The 13,285-nt window shown below is 36.9% G+C and overlaps 1 protein-coding gene across 13 annotated transcripts in view; it reads right to left on the bottom strand.

Moving 5' to 3' along the window:
* Window positions 1-13,285, bottom strand: part of GULP1 (GULP PTB domain containing engulfment adaptor 1) — a 271,776-nt gene that overhangs the window by 234,570 nt on the left and 23,921 nt on the right. For 3 of the 13 annotated variants that reach the window (XM_023622176.2, XM_070242047.1, XM_070242050.1), the window contains exon 1: window positions 3,264-3,782. The exons of the other annotated variants lie outside the window; for them this stretch is intronic. The gene's annotated coding sequence lies outside the window, so the exon portion shown is untranslated. Of the gene's footprint in view, window positions 1-3,263; window positions 3,783-13,285 lie in introns of those variants that run through there. 13 annotated transcript variants of the gene reach the window in all.

The raw sequence follows: 13,285 nt of genomic DNA, 5'->3' as shown, positions 1-13,285 counted from the left end.
TATTCCAAAATACAGCTAGAATTCCACCCTTATTCACTATGTTTGCGGCTCAATCACCATTGTCTCTCTCAATAGCCTAACTGGCCTTCTGTTTCCACCTTTGCCCCCATACAGTCTGTTCTGCAAATAGTATCCAGAGTGACACATTGTAAGTCTGTTATCACCTCCAACGATTTCCAATTTCATGCTGAAAATAAGCCTTATAAGATGTTCTATGGTCTTCGTACCTCATTCTACTATCCCGCTGACTTACATCCCTAATACTCTCCCACTTGTTTCCTTCCTGCCAGCCACCTCGTCCACCTTGCTGTCCATCCAACATTCCAAGAGAAGAGTTTTTCCATGCAGAAAGGTCTTTCCCTACACATCTCCATGGCTTTTTCCTCACCTCCTCCACACGTCGCTGATAACCTCAAAGCATCACAGAGGTATTCCTAGACTAATATCTGTATTAGTTGGGGTTCTAGAAGGAAACGGATGCCACACTAAAACTAAGATAATTGGTGGAGAATTCAATAAGGACTACTTGCAAGGGTGTGGGAAGGATGTAGGAAAACCAAATGGGATAAGGCAGAACCCCAGGAATAGTAACAGGAGGGATATTGCTACCCCCAGCCCTGAAAGAACAAGAGAGAGGGAAGATACTAGAAACTGGAAGAAGAATCCAATAGAGAGGGTTGATTGAGAGAAAAAAATGATTGGAAGAGTATAGCAGTCAACCTGAGGCTACTTGCAAGAAAAGAGCTAAGAGAATAAATAACTTGAACTCACACTTCTCCCTCCCTCGGTTCTCTTCCCGGGGGGAACTATTAAGATAGTCTGATTTGCCTTCCAGAGGAGAGAGTATGACGGAGAAGGGTGGAGAATGGACCTGGAGGAGACAGTCTGAAGATATATAACCCACCACTTCACTCCATCTCTCCATGCACTCAAACAATATTTGTCGAATGAATCAGTATGATGCAGTGGTGACTGTCCATTGAATAAGGCATTTAAACATACTATATAAACTATATTCCCCTAAAAAGAACTCCTTTGGGGGTCGGCCTGGTGACATAGTGGTTAAGTTCATGCACTCCACTTCGGCAGCCCAGGGTTCACAGGCTCGATCCCTGGGGCAGACCTACGCACCAGTCATCAAGTCATGCTGCACCTCTCATCAAGCCATGCTGTGGCAGCATCCCACATAAAACAGAGGAAGATTGGCACAAATGTTAGCTCAGCAACAATCTTCCTCAAGTAAAAAGAGGAAGATTGGCAACAGATGTTAGCTCAGGGCCAATCTTCCTCACCAAAACAAACAAACAAACAAACAAAAAACACCTCCTCTGACTGTGGGTGAGAAGGAGCCAGGAGGCACTGAGGTGATCCAAAGGAGAGACTAAGAAGGCTTGCATGTGCTTGATATGGTGAATAAGTAGTGAGGTGTCTTATGTGCCTCACATTTTGCCTTATAGAACTTAAAGTTGGTTATCACATTCACCATGACAGGGAAACATAAAAGAAAGGAAGCAGTCATAGGTGGGCATTGCATTGAGGGTTCCCCTGCCCAAACAATGCCTTGCAGGTGATTTATGATGAGCTGATGCATGATGTTTGATGTATACCATAGACGTTTCTCATAAAAGAAACAATGGAAAGAAAAGTCACACATATGCTATCTTCCGAAGGGTAAGGGAGTGTAAAATGTTTAAATATCCATCCTACATGCTCGAATCCTCCAGGAATAAATCCAGCAAGGCTTCTCATGGGACACTTCATCCCCCCGGCAAGGGTTCATTAAAGAAAAGCTCTTTGAGGAATGGACATTAGTATACCTTCTGATTCCTTGGTTTTCTGAATTATTGGTGACATTTGGGGACTTGGGGGCAGCAACAAGAAAAGCATTACTTCTTAAGTTAGAGTTTCCTAGACTCCCCAAAGTTGGTGCAATTAGAGGGAAAGAGAAAACAATGAGGCAGAAGAACAAACATCTGTTTACTTGTGACCTGATGGATGCATGTCGGTGGAGAATTTATTAGCTAGTAATATATTCGCCGAATCTAGTAGCACCTCCCAGGCCAGCCCTCAAGAAAAGGCAAAGAAAGGGATCAGGGTAACATATCATTAGCAGAGACAGAGTGGAGGATACTACAAGACATCCTTAGAAAAGGTCTTTCACACCCACTCCCAGTTTCATTAAGAGAAGAATCTCATTCACCGATGATCCCCATCTGTCTTCATTTTCCTGGAGGAGAAGATGCTGATAAACAAGGTTGAAAGAAGATAAAGAGGGACAGAAATACACAGATTGACTTGCTATGGTTTTTGAAATTTACTCCAATCCTAACCCTAGAAACATGACCTTATAAAGCCTCGTATCACTCTTATAATCTATTTTCTTCCTATTACGCACCTTTTTCCTCTGAAAGGAAATCAGTTTGGTAGCTATAATGGATCTCCAATTTAAGAAGTTACAAAAATAATCTCTGAAAAGGATTTTGAGTTCCTGGGGAAAATCTGTTTGCTAATGGGACCCCATTCCATATGCTTCCCAATTAAGGGCAGATCCAAGTATTGTGAATTTGAAGCTTATACAACGGGGACAGGGGAGCTCTTTAAGAAGATAAATTTCAAAATACCACAGAAAACTTGACAGTTATCATAAAAATCACAAAATCCAGAAAAATTGCATATATTTTCAAATAATTACTAGATATGATTTGGTATACTTGTTTTGCTTTGGCTCATACATTTTGGTTGCCTCTTCATATGCCAAGGATTCTATCATGTTTTCCACAGAGAGACTAGAAAGATAATTCAATCTCTCCTCTATCAGGGTTTATCACAGTTTTGTTGTTGTTTCTTCTCCACCCAGATATTTTTTGTGCCAGATGCTCTAGGACACATGCATATCATAAAATGGCCTCTAGCCATATGCTTTCAACTCCTCAGGCTGGGTATGTAGGCCCAGTGACCAGTGGGCAGATTCCTGGAAGACATTCCTTTACCGGCACAGTAGAAAGAACTGAATTACACACTGAAGTAACTTCGAGCTGCATATGACCATATGAAGTTGCCAAGGTTCAAACATCTTCAACCTCCAAAGATTACAATTTCATATGGCTTACACTAATATATCCCACTAAGCCCGAGATAAATGTATCTCCAATTCAGCATCCTGTTAGCCAGACTTGAAACTTGCCAGTGGCCATTCTAACACACCTTACACTCGGGGAAATATGACAGAAGGGAGTAGCAGTGTAAAAAAAACGTAATCTTACCTGATTATGTCTAAAACATCTTAACTGCAAATTTTACACAAGATCGTGTGAATAAGGCCCACGGTCTTGGACACAGCCTAGGAAAATAAGGAGCCCTGAGGCCCAAGGTCCTTTAACTTCACTGTGCAGTCCCGATCTTATCACTGTAAGTGTCGTCATCTGAGCAGTCCCAAGGAAACCTACAAGGCGCATTAAAAAAGTAAACACACTTCTCTTTTCTTCCAAAGAAATAGTTCCCACATGTCGCGTAGAAATGAATCCAAATTTATAGGCATAAGCAGAGCAGGCCTTGTCCATCCATTACCAGATTCAAATAATTCTGTCCAAAATGATGAAACTTTCCGTGAAACAAAGAGTTCCTTGTTGGCACAGGAATCTCATCTCCCTATCCATTACTCCCTAGGGCATTTATCAAGTGCATGTGCTGTGCACCAGGCATTTTGCCCTCACGTGAGCACTTGTAAAACACAGTGCTCTCTGATAAAAACGGTCTCAATGCAAAATGTAAACTTGTGGTTTATCAGGAATCTGACACCAGGCTATTTGCTAACTGGCCCTACCGTGAAATAGCTCTCTGGCCATATGCTTTTTAAATCTGACACAAAATGCCACACAGAGAACAGAGTTCAGCTACAGCCCTTAACTCATTTTAACGAGAATCTTTTTTTTTCTGGTTTTACAGATAAGTCTCTCCACCGCTGACTGATGCCTTGTACAGGCAGACTTTAGCTGCAGAATTCTGCTGAGTCGGCAGCACGGTCCAGCAGAACTGTGCTGAGTCCACACAACGGCCACCATCTGTTGCAAAGCTTCTAGGAACAGTGTCATCAGCACGAAACACGGCGTCAGCCCTGATAAGGACAGCTTTGGAAGTTAAAGGCAATGATGGAAACTTATTCCAGAAGGTCATTAACATCTGACTGCTTAGTAATACTTGAGAACACAGCTGCATGACGATAATAAATCAAACTACATCAAGTGTTCATATTTCAAAAGATATCAAATATTGTCAACATAGACTGTAGATTCAGATGGGGCAGAATCTCAGCTAACCTTCATTTTTGTCATCTGTACAACAAAGATAATTTCACTCATTTTGTCAGATTTCAGTAAAAATTAAAGATAACATAGGTAAAGTATTAAGCATTCAATAGTAGATGTATAAAATAAAATATCTGTTATTAAATATTATTAAACTCAAAGTTTATACATTGTACATATAGAAATGTTAGCTCTAGGCTCAACGTGTATAACATAAAGTATAGAACACTTGCAAGTAGCCCAGGAGGTAATCTAGGACACTGCCTTGCTGATTCCACAGATTTGAGGAAGAAGCGAACAAAAACGAAATAGAGCAGCTGTGTGGGGTACCTCATCATTTAAATCAGTCAGCATGTATTAAAAGCTCACTCCAGTATAGCAGGAAACTGCAAAGAAAATAATAACACGGTCCTCCGGGAACTGTATTTTAACCCACAGAACATATACACGTATTACATTATTCTGTTATTTGGAGCAATGCATACAAGAATAATAACGAAGTAAGCAGCAAAACAAAGCATTAGTCTAAACATTCAGAAATCAAGGATCTATGAAGAGTAAAAGCTGAGAAACATTTGTGCTCAGTATATAATTTTCAGACTAAAATCCACCTTGACAGGAAAGTAATGACTATGCGTTGAGTGACAAGGATAGCTAGTGGTTCTATCCCAAATGATCAACACTGTCCCTATGGAGAGCACTCCATGTACCATCCTCTCCATGTACCACCACTTCCTTTACCCCCTGTCCTGTGACTATTTGTCAAAACACCTCAAAGGTAGATAGGAGAAAGAGCATATACTGGCTCCATTGGTCTACAAACTTTTGCAGTGGCCTTGAGCATAAAAAATTTTAGCTAGGACTGGGGCAGGCCCAATGGCGTAGTGGTTGAGTTTGGTGCACTCAGCTTCAGCAGCCCAGGTTCGTGGGTTCGGATCCCAGGCACGCACCCTATACCACTCAGCAATGCTGTGGCAGCCACCCTCATACAAAATAGAGGAAAAGTGGCACAGATGTTAGCTCAGGGCAAATCTTCCTCAGAAAAACAATACTAATAATAATAATTGTAGTTTGGATAAAAATTACTAATAATGAAAAAGCAAATTTACTGAAATGCTTTGTTTGATTATCGCCACCTAAATCAGACTAAAATGTCTTGCTTAAATCATGAACATGGATATTCAAAAACAAAGGAGATAAGAAAGCTGACCAAAACAAACAAAAAAAACCCCTCATCCTCAAATGGTTTAGAAAAAATGTATATCTACATGTATACATAATATATGAACATATTACATGCACACATTGAGAGAGAAAGAGAGAGAGCAAATGATAAAATAAATGAGATAAGATATTAACAATAGGTTAATGTAGGTAAAGACTAGCCCTTCAACTATTCTTGCAAATTTATTCTAGATTTGAAATTATGTCCAAATAAAGAGCTACGAAAAGAAAGCTAGCAAAAAAAATTTAACCATAAAATAAAATGAAATTTCAAGATATTTATTTAGTCTTCTTAAAATTCAAGAAAGATTACTCTGATAATATTATTATCATTATCTAAAGGACCATTCAAAAACTTAGAAAAGTTACAGCGAATGACAAATACTGGTTCAGTACAGAAAATTATGGAGATATTTTCTTACATAATTCTACTATGTAAAGATGTGACTCTCTCGCAGAAACAACAAAGAAAATCGAACTTAAAATAATTCTATTTGTCCAAACATAACATGAGATTGAAGAAGGCCTGAAGTACCAATAGCCATATTTAAATATTTCACCTGTTTTACTTTTAATAGCTCCATTGTATTCAAAGCTGCCAGTCTAAAATACAATCAGGAATTGTACTGCATTCTCTAAGGAGCCCCCCAACTTGGTCATGGCACCATACGGTTCTGGCAAATGTGGATGTCCCAGACTCTTCCAAATTAAAGAATATCAACACAATTCGGTATAATCTACTTTAAGAACATACAAAGAGATGTCCCTGCACTGAGTTTTAGAAAATATGTGTCAATAAACATTTCAGTATGCAATAGCTTCATTTTAGCACCAAACACTTGCTATTGATTTCATGAGATTGGAAACAAGACGATGCTTCTAAAGGAAATCAATTTCAGCACTGGTTAAATAATTAAGCTTAGGTACAAACTTAAAGGGTCATAAGTTGTTATATTCAGTATCTAAAAATTCTAATTAAAATAAACAGGCATCTAAGGAAGGAGAAAAAAATCCTCAAGTATCTTAAAAGGAGGCTCCTTTGAATATTATTCTTCTTGAAGAGAGAGCACTGAAAAGTTTGTCGTCATTTTATATATTCACTAAGCAATTATTGCTACCGGTTTAGTTTCAGAATGTTCCCCGGAAAATGATTCAGGGGCATCAGAGACTCTTCAACAAATTTAATTAACACTGCTCACATTCAGTCATTTACTCATTTAGTCCTGAGTAAATACAAAAAAAAGTGCTCAGAGTATGCACAGATACCCCTGTGCATGCACAGCACGAGGGTCCAGACTTCTTTAGAGATTAGTATATCTTATAATTAAATCCCTTTTCCTATTTTTGTCATTAGCCGTCTGGTCTAAGTTTTAAGACAGATATGCCTGGTACTAAACTTGCCATGCAACGTATATTGCAATAACAAGGTTCAATGGAAGATACAAGAAAGCATAAAAGCAAATTATTATATTCAAGAGCCTAACTATATAACTCAATCATTAGATTAATAAATCATTTGATATTCTATTTGCAAACGTTAGCTCTTTTCCTGTCTGGTAACTTGTTGCACCGAGGTAAGTCATAGAAGAGAGAGATACTAGGATGCCCTATAATCAGATTCCATGCCATAGCAATTTCCCCATTTAAAACTGGAAACTGGCATTAGGAATCATAAGTGACTGCAAATGGCTCTAAATTCCAGTGGGACTGCCTACATTTAATGGGTACATAACAGACTTGAAAAAAATAGGAAAGCAGTGACAGTGAAAGAAACCTCCTCTTTCTCCAGTTTTATATACACACCCACACACATGCACAGGCACACAAGAAATCTTCAGAAATCGCCTCAATAAGGCATTTTCATTCTGTTCCTGCTCACAAACTCCTTAACCATGCCCTTTATTGGTGAAGAAAATTACTTCTCTGTGGGTGGCAAAAACATTGAGATTTCTTCAGGACATTGTTTGAATAAATATTAAAATAACAGTCCTTCATAAATAAGTGGTTATTCATTCTTCAAACAGTTACTCATTGCCAAGTGCAACTTTGTGTGTAAGGAATGGAGTCCCGAGAATGAAAAAGAATGTATACCACAACATGGCCCCTGCTCATGGCAATTACACATGGGAATTGGGCAGAAACCAGATATGCTGACTCGAAAACCCATGCCTTTCCTCTACACTGAGATTACAATCTAGCTATAAAAAAACAAGAAGTACAATGGCAATTCAGGGAGAGTACATCCTGTGGGTGGCGGTTAAAAGAGAACCCGGGAGGCATAAGGTAAGGGGTAAAACGTGAGCTGAACCTGGAAAGGAGTGTTGATATTAACAGTCAAATGAATGTATTTTGGTTTTCAAGAAGAGTAAGTGAATGAGAAGAGAATACAGCAAAAGCAAAGGCAAAATCTCCTCAGGGTTCAATGACTGCCCAGTTTGCGTAGAATACAAGAGCAGCGGGAATGTGTGAGGATTGCGGCACACAGTGGTGGGAATAAAAGTAGAGATAAAGAGGTCTTTGCAGAGTGCGATTCTGAAGGCTCTGACCAGGGAGAAACAAGTTCAGAGCTGCAAGGAACGAGAATGAGAAAATGCCACAGGCTGAGAGAAAATTTAAGAAAGAATTTGAAGTAACAAGGGAAGAGGTAATGAAGGCCAAAATTAGGGTCAGAGAGGTTAGTGGGAATGGAAATTGGCCGGCTCTGGTGTACCTCTCAGTCATTTTAAGTAAATGTGACCTTTACTACAAAGAGCTAAGTGAGGGTGGCATAAGAAACTTCAGTCAATATACATTTCCAAAATAAACTGCCACGAAACAGCTGAAACAACAAAGGTAGGGAAGAATCGCAGTGTTGTGAGAAACTGAGAAACAGCGAAAAAAATGCCTGGGGAAAGAACAGCTACAAATTTGGAGTATATTAATACACCATGAATATTACACCCAGCCACATGTTATAAACTATATTTAATGTTGCTCCTGCGGAAATTTAGAATCAAACAAGCTGGAATCAGGTTCCACTCTCTCCTTTACTCTAAGCTATTACTAAAGTTTATGTCCTGAGAATAGAACAAAATGAAGAGGCCATATTGTTACTTCCTTTACAACCCCACCTAATAGCCAATGCCAACTTCCTCCCCCTCGCCAAAAAAGAGTTCCAAGACATAAATGTATTATACTCAATTGTATTCTATAGTGACTAGTATTTTATAGAGATCACTGTGTGTAAAATTTAAAAATGGAGCAGAAGAATTTTTGATCATGGTCTGGAAAATTCCTATTTATAACCTGAAGACTTTACAAATCAAAGAGTAAGTTTTATAATTCACAAATTATTTCCCTCAAATCAGTGTTTCCCAAAATGTGGTACATAACATCCCAGATGACGTTAAGTCATTCCTGAGTAACCTTTTCCATAACCCTCTTAACTTCGTTATTTACTTTAATGTGTATTGAAAAATATATCAACCATAAGAGATTTCTTTTTTAAATAGATCTAAGCTTTAAGAAAGGTTTCTTTGAATAAAAATATTAAAAGCTGCACAAGTGATACTCAGATATTTCCAGTGATACAATAAAGACTTAAATATGAAAAATGTTTTAGCATGACACTGTGCACACAGTTCGATTTTAACATCCACTAAACTTCGTGACACAAATATTTTCATCAGAATATTACTTTTTAATAATTTTTACTTGATCTCGAGTTTACAGAGGGTCAAGACTATTACTTTAGTCAGAACTAGTATTAAATATAATATTGCTATCTAGAATGGGATTTATATTGGTTTGAAAACAAAGAAAATACTTTCTATTGGATTTGCCATTTTCAAATCTTTACAATTGGATTACATAGTTAAAAACAGAAATAAAAGCAGAATCAGAAATTACAGACTTAAAGATGGACGCATTGAAAACAGCAAAATAAATGAATACACTAAAACTAATACAATGCTTGGATTTCACATTCAAATTTTAACTTCAAAAAAATTTGAGTGTTGGTTCTGTAAAGGAAATGATTTAAATACACGTTGGGAAAAGCTTGAAATAAGTAATCCTTTTAAAATAGCCTACAGCACAAATTTCTTTTAAAATCAACAGGAAATTAATTAAACAAGAATATATACTAAGGGCGGAAATGAGAACATTAAGTCTAAAAATACAGGAAACACTGTCTGAAGTAATCTAAATTTCATTGTGAAGGTCAGTTTTTTGTTCTTGGTCCTTTCTTGGTGGGATGCCAAAATGTTAAGTTTCAAAGATAAAAGTATCTGAAAACATTTCCTAGATAGTCCATAGGATAGATTTTTATTATAAAACACTTTCACTGAGTTTTGTAAATTTTAGATAAAACATTAAAATTGTGGTTATGTTATTTCAATATAAATTGAATATTACTCACGTCCACATATTTGAAGATAAAAGTTGAGGGGTTTTGTATGAAAAAATCCACCCATATTTGGACCTTACGATGCTGCATCTATTCTGGAAGGTTGTTTAGTTTGGTTTAATACCTTATCAGAAAATATGTTTAAACGCTGTGTTGCAGTAGCCCAAATGCATATATTTTTTTAACGTACAAAGAGGAGTTAAAGTGCTGAATGAACTTTTGTCAAGGCATAAGAAAAAGGTCTGATTTCAGGTTACTGATATTCACAAAGATAAGTGAGGACATTTCTTTCAAGTTGGAGAGGACTTTCCGTCAGCAAATATTTTCTTTTTTTTTCCTATCTAACTATGCAGCAAATACATATCCACCTCTGAGTTAAAGTCAATTATGCCTGTATGGACTGAAGGTTTAACAGCACTGGATTTATCACAACTTTAATGACACTTCAAAACACGCTATGGACTGCTTTAGGAATGACTCCTCATTCCTGCAAAATATATGCCAGAAAAATATCAGCTTAGAAATGCCACTAAACCATGGTTTTCAAAGGGGTGATTCTGCACCCCCAGGGGACATCTGACATCAACTGGAGATGGTTTTGCCTCCCTACATCTGCATCAACTGGAGGTGCTTTTGCAGCCAATAGGACATTTAGCAACATCTGAAGATATTTTTGGTTATGGCTGGTTATCACAACTGGGGGCATAGTGCTGGCATCTAGTGGGTAGAGGCAGGGATGCTGCTAAATATCCTACAACACACAGGACAGGCCCTTTCCCCACCTGACAAAGAATGATCTGGCCCAACGTGTCAATATTGCCAACAGTTGAGAAATCTTGTCCTAAATACACCATCATCAAGCATGGTCCGAAATGTTAGGGTCTAAGACAAGAGAAGATAGGAAAAATACAGAGGTCAAATGAGGGGGGAGACAGGATAAAAAAGAAAGACCAAAATCAATTACAGAAAAATCTAAAAGTTTCTAGCATGTATGGTATGGCTAATATGGGAAATGCAATATGGGGCCAAACTAGTAATGATCACAAACATACAAAAAGAATGTGGGTAAACCTGACAAACACTTATAAAAGAACAAAGGAGTCCTATTTTTTTATAAGCTACATTTCTGGCTTGTTGATGAATGAACTGACTTTTATACAATTATTTTACCCCCTCATGAACACATTTCCCGTTCCTCCAAGATGCTATGCCAAGAAAATGCTAGAGTACCTGGGGGAGCTTCACAGTGGGCAACCGGGCTAACTCCTTGGGTAGATTGTCCAAATAATAGTGACCTTGGGCTGTACAAATCAAGTCTCTTTAATTCCAAAATATGTTGATCTCTTCCAACCCAAGTTAAAAGAATATTCCTTATGATCTCATTTTTATTTTTTAACATCAAGTATATATGTTTGTAAATGGATAGTATTTGTGTTGGAATGATGCATACTGAACTATTAACAGTTTTTACCTCTGAGGAGCACATGTGTGAGGGGGGCAGAAAGGTAAACATTCATATTTTGCTATCTAGGTCTTGGGAATATTTGAATCTTTTATAACAGGAATGCATCCACGTGTAACAACAACTTCTTTTGAAGAATGAGTTTTCCCAAAAGCAAAATGCAAAAATTCTGCTATAGTCTGTAAACATTTAATACAAATGTCTTGCTTTTTATGAACTACAAATTGTTTAAAAGTTACAGCGATAGCTTTAATCATACTCCCAAAAAGGAATGTGCCAGCTAAAGAAATCCTACAGAATTTATTTCACAGGTTTAAAAACTTTTTAAAAAACAAAATATCACACGTCAAATAAATGATATAATGACCTAAATCTCCATACGCGGAATTTATTGAAAGAAAAGAACAACCGAACGCCATCAGCATGTCATTTGTTACTACTGGGACTTTTATTGACACTTTTACTTTGATATCTGTCTGAAAATTACTCAGTTGATACCATTAGAGAGTTTAGGGCATTTTTAGGAACTTAGAAACTGTCCTAATAGTTATAAAAAATTTATACCACTTCTGAAATGGATTCTATAAATGTTTGACAACTTTTATGAGGGTTACTCTGATTCAATAAAATAGCACATATAGCAACAGTCAATGACTAGTTAAAGAAATACTTTGCATTTTATCCATTCTGCTTTATTTAATTCTGAGCAGGAATAACTGTACCTTGCTATTTTATGATTGATTTTTCTCATTTATGAACACATTTTATGGGACAAAAAAATAAATTAGAAGAAAATCAGTTATTTCATTCAACTAAAATTAGGCAGGTATCATAAAGTTTTCTTTCAGCAATTAGGGTAATTTACAATAAACAGCCAAGTGAAATTTTGGCCGATGCTACAGATTAAGTTTGCCAAGGTGTAAAAAATGAACAATGAAAAACTGGAAATGAGAAAAATCAGTCTCCTATGGAACTATAATTTCATTCTCAGAAAAACATTTCTTGTTCCATCTAATATCATCGTCTATGCATTATATATATATCCCCTGATACAAAAAAGAATAATACAAGTCTACTAATATATTTAATAGCATATTTTAAAATATACTGTAAATATATATTTATAAAAACATACTGTCTGCTTATCATATACTCATATGATTAGGTATATTATTTTATATTATAAATAAAACCAGTATCCTCCTCAACTTTCCTAGAAGAGTTATCCACTAACATGGCATTGACTAATAAATCAAAAATATGTTTACTCCTCCTTTCTCATACTTTATTAGTAAGTGGCATTTTTCAACATAAAGATTTTGACAGGTTACACCCTGCTATGGAGAAATAAACTTAAAACAATGAAAAATATATAAAAATAAACCCATGTAATTATTCTAACAGTCAAACACATGCAAACCAAGTTACTATTAAATTACACTAAATATATTTCTCCTCAGTTTTCACCACTTCTTAGAATTTGTTCCCCAAATCACCAAGTGAAATACCAGTTGACAAGATAATGTCAACTACATTTTGCTTCCAGTATATTTTGTAAAAACATAATTTCTATTTATTCAATCTCAGAATATTCCAATTCAATCTGAGAAGAAACATGTTTTCAGGACTGAAGTCCTCACACAGGTATAATCACACATATAACCTTAAATAATCATAGTAAAAGTGTGTCATGAAAACTGTTGTCCTTCAGATAGAGTGAGATAATGTAGTGAGATGGCCAAGGCGAGACTGTGAAGGACTGGTAGCTCATGGTGCAGAGTTTGGATTGTCTCCGCTAACGTATCTGAGATAAAAATTGACCTTGCCAAGGGGCTGGCCCAGTGGCGTAGTAGTTAAGTTCCCATGCTACGCTTTGGCAGCCCTGGGTTCAGATCCCAGGCACAGACG

The sequence above is a fragment of the Equus caballus genome, chromosome 18 (genome assembly GCF_041296265.1).
Source record: "Equus caballus isolate H_3958 breed thoroughbred chromosome 18, TB-T2T, whole genome shotgun sequence".
Taxonomy (NCBI): Eukaryota; Metazoa; Chordata; class Mammalia; order Perissodactyla; family Equidae; genus Equus; species Equus caballus.
Note: the sequence above shows the minus strand (reverse complement) of the source record. Positions and strands in the feature narration are given on the sequence as shown.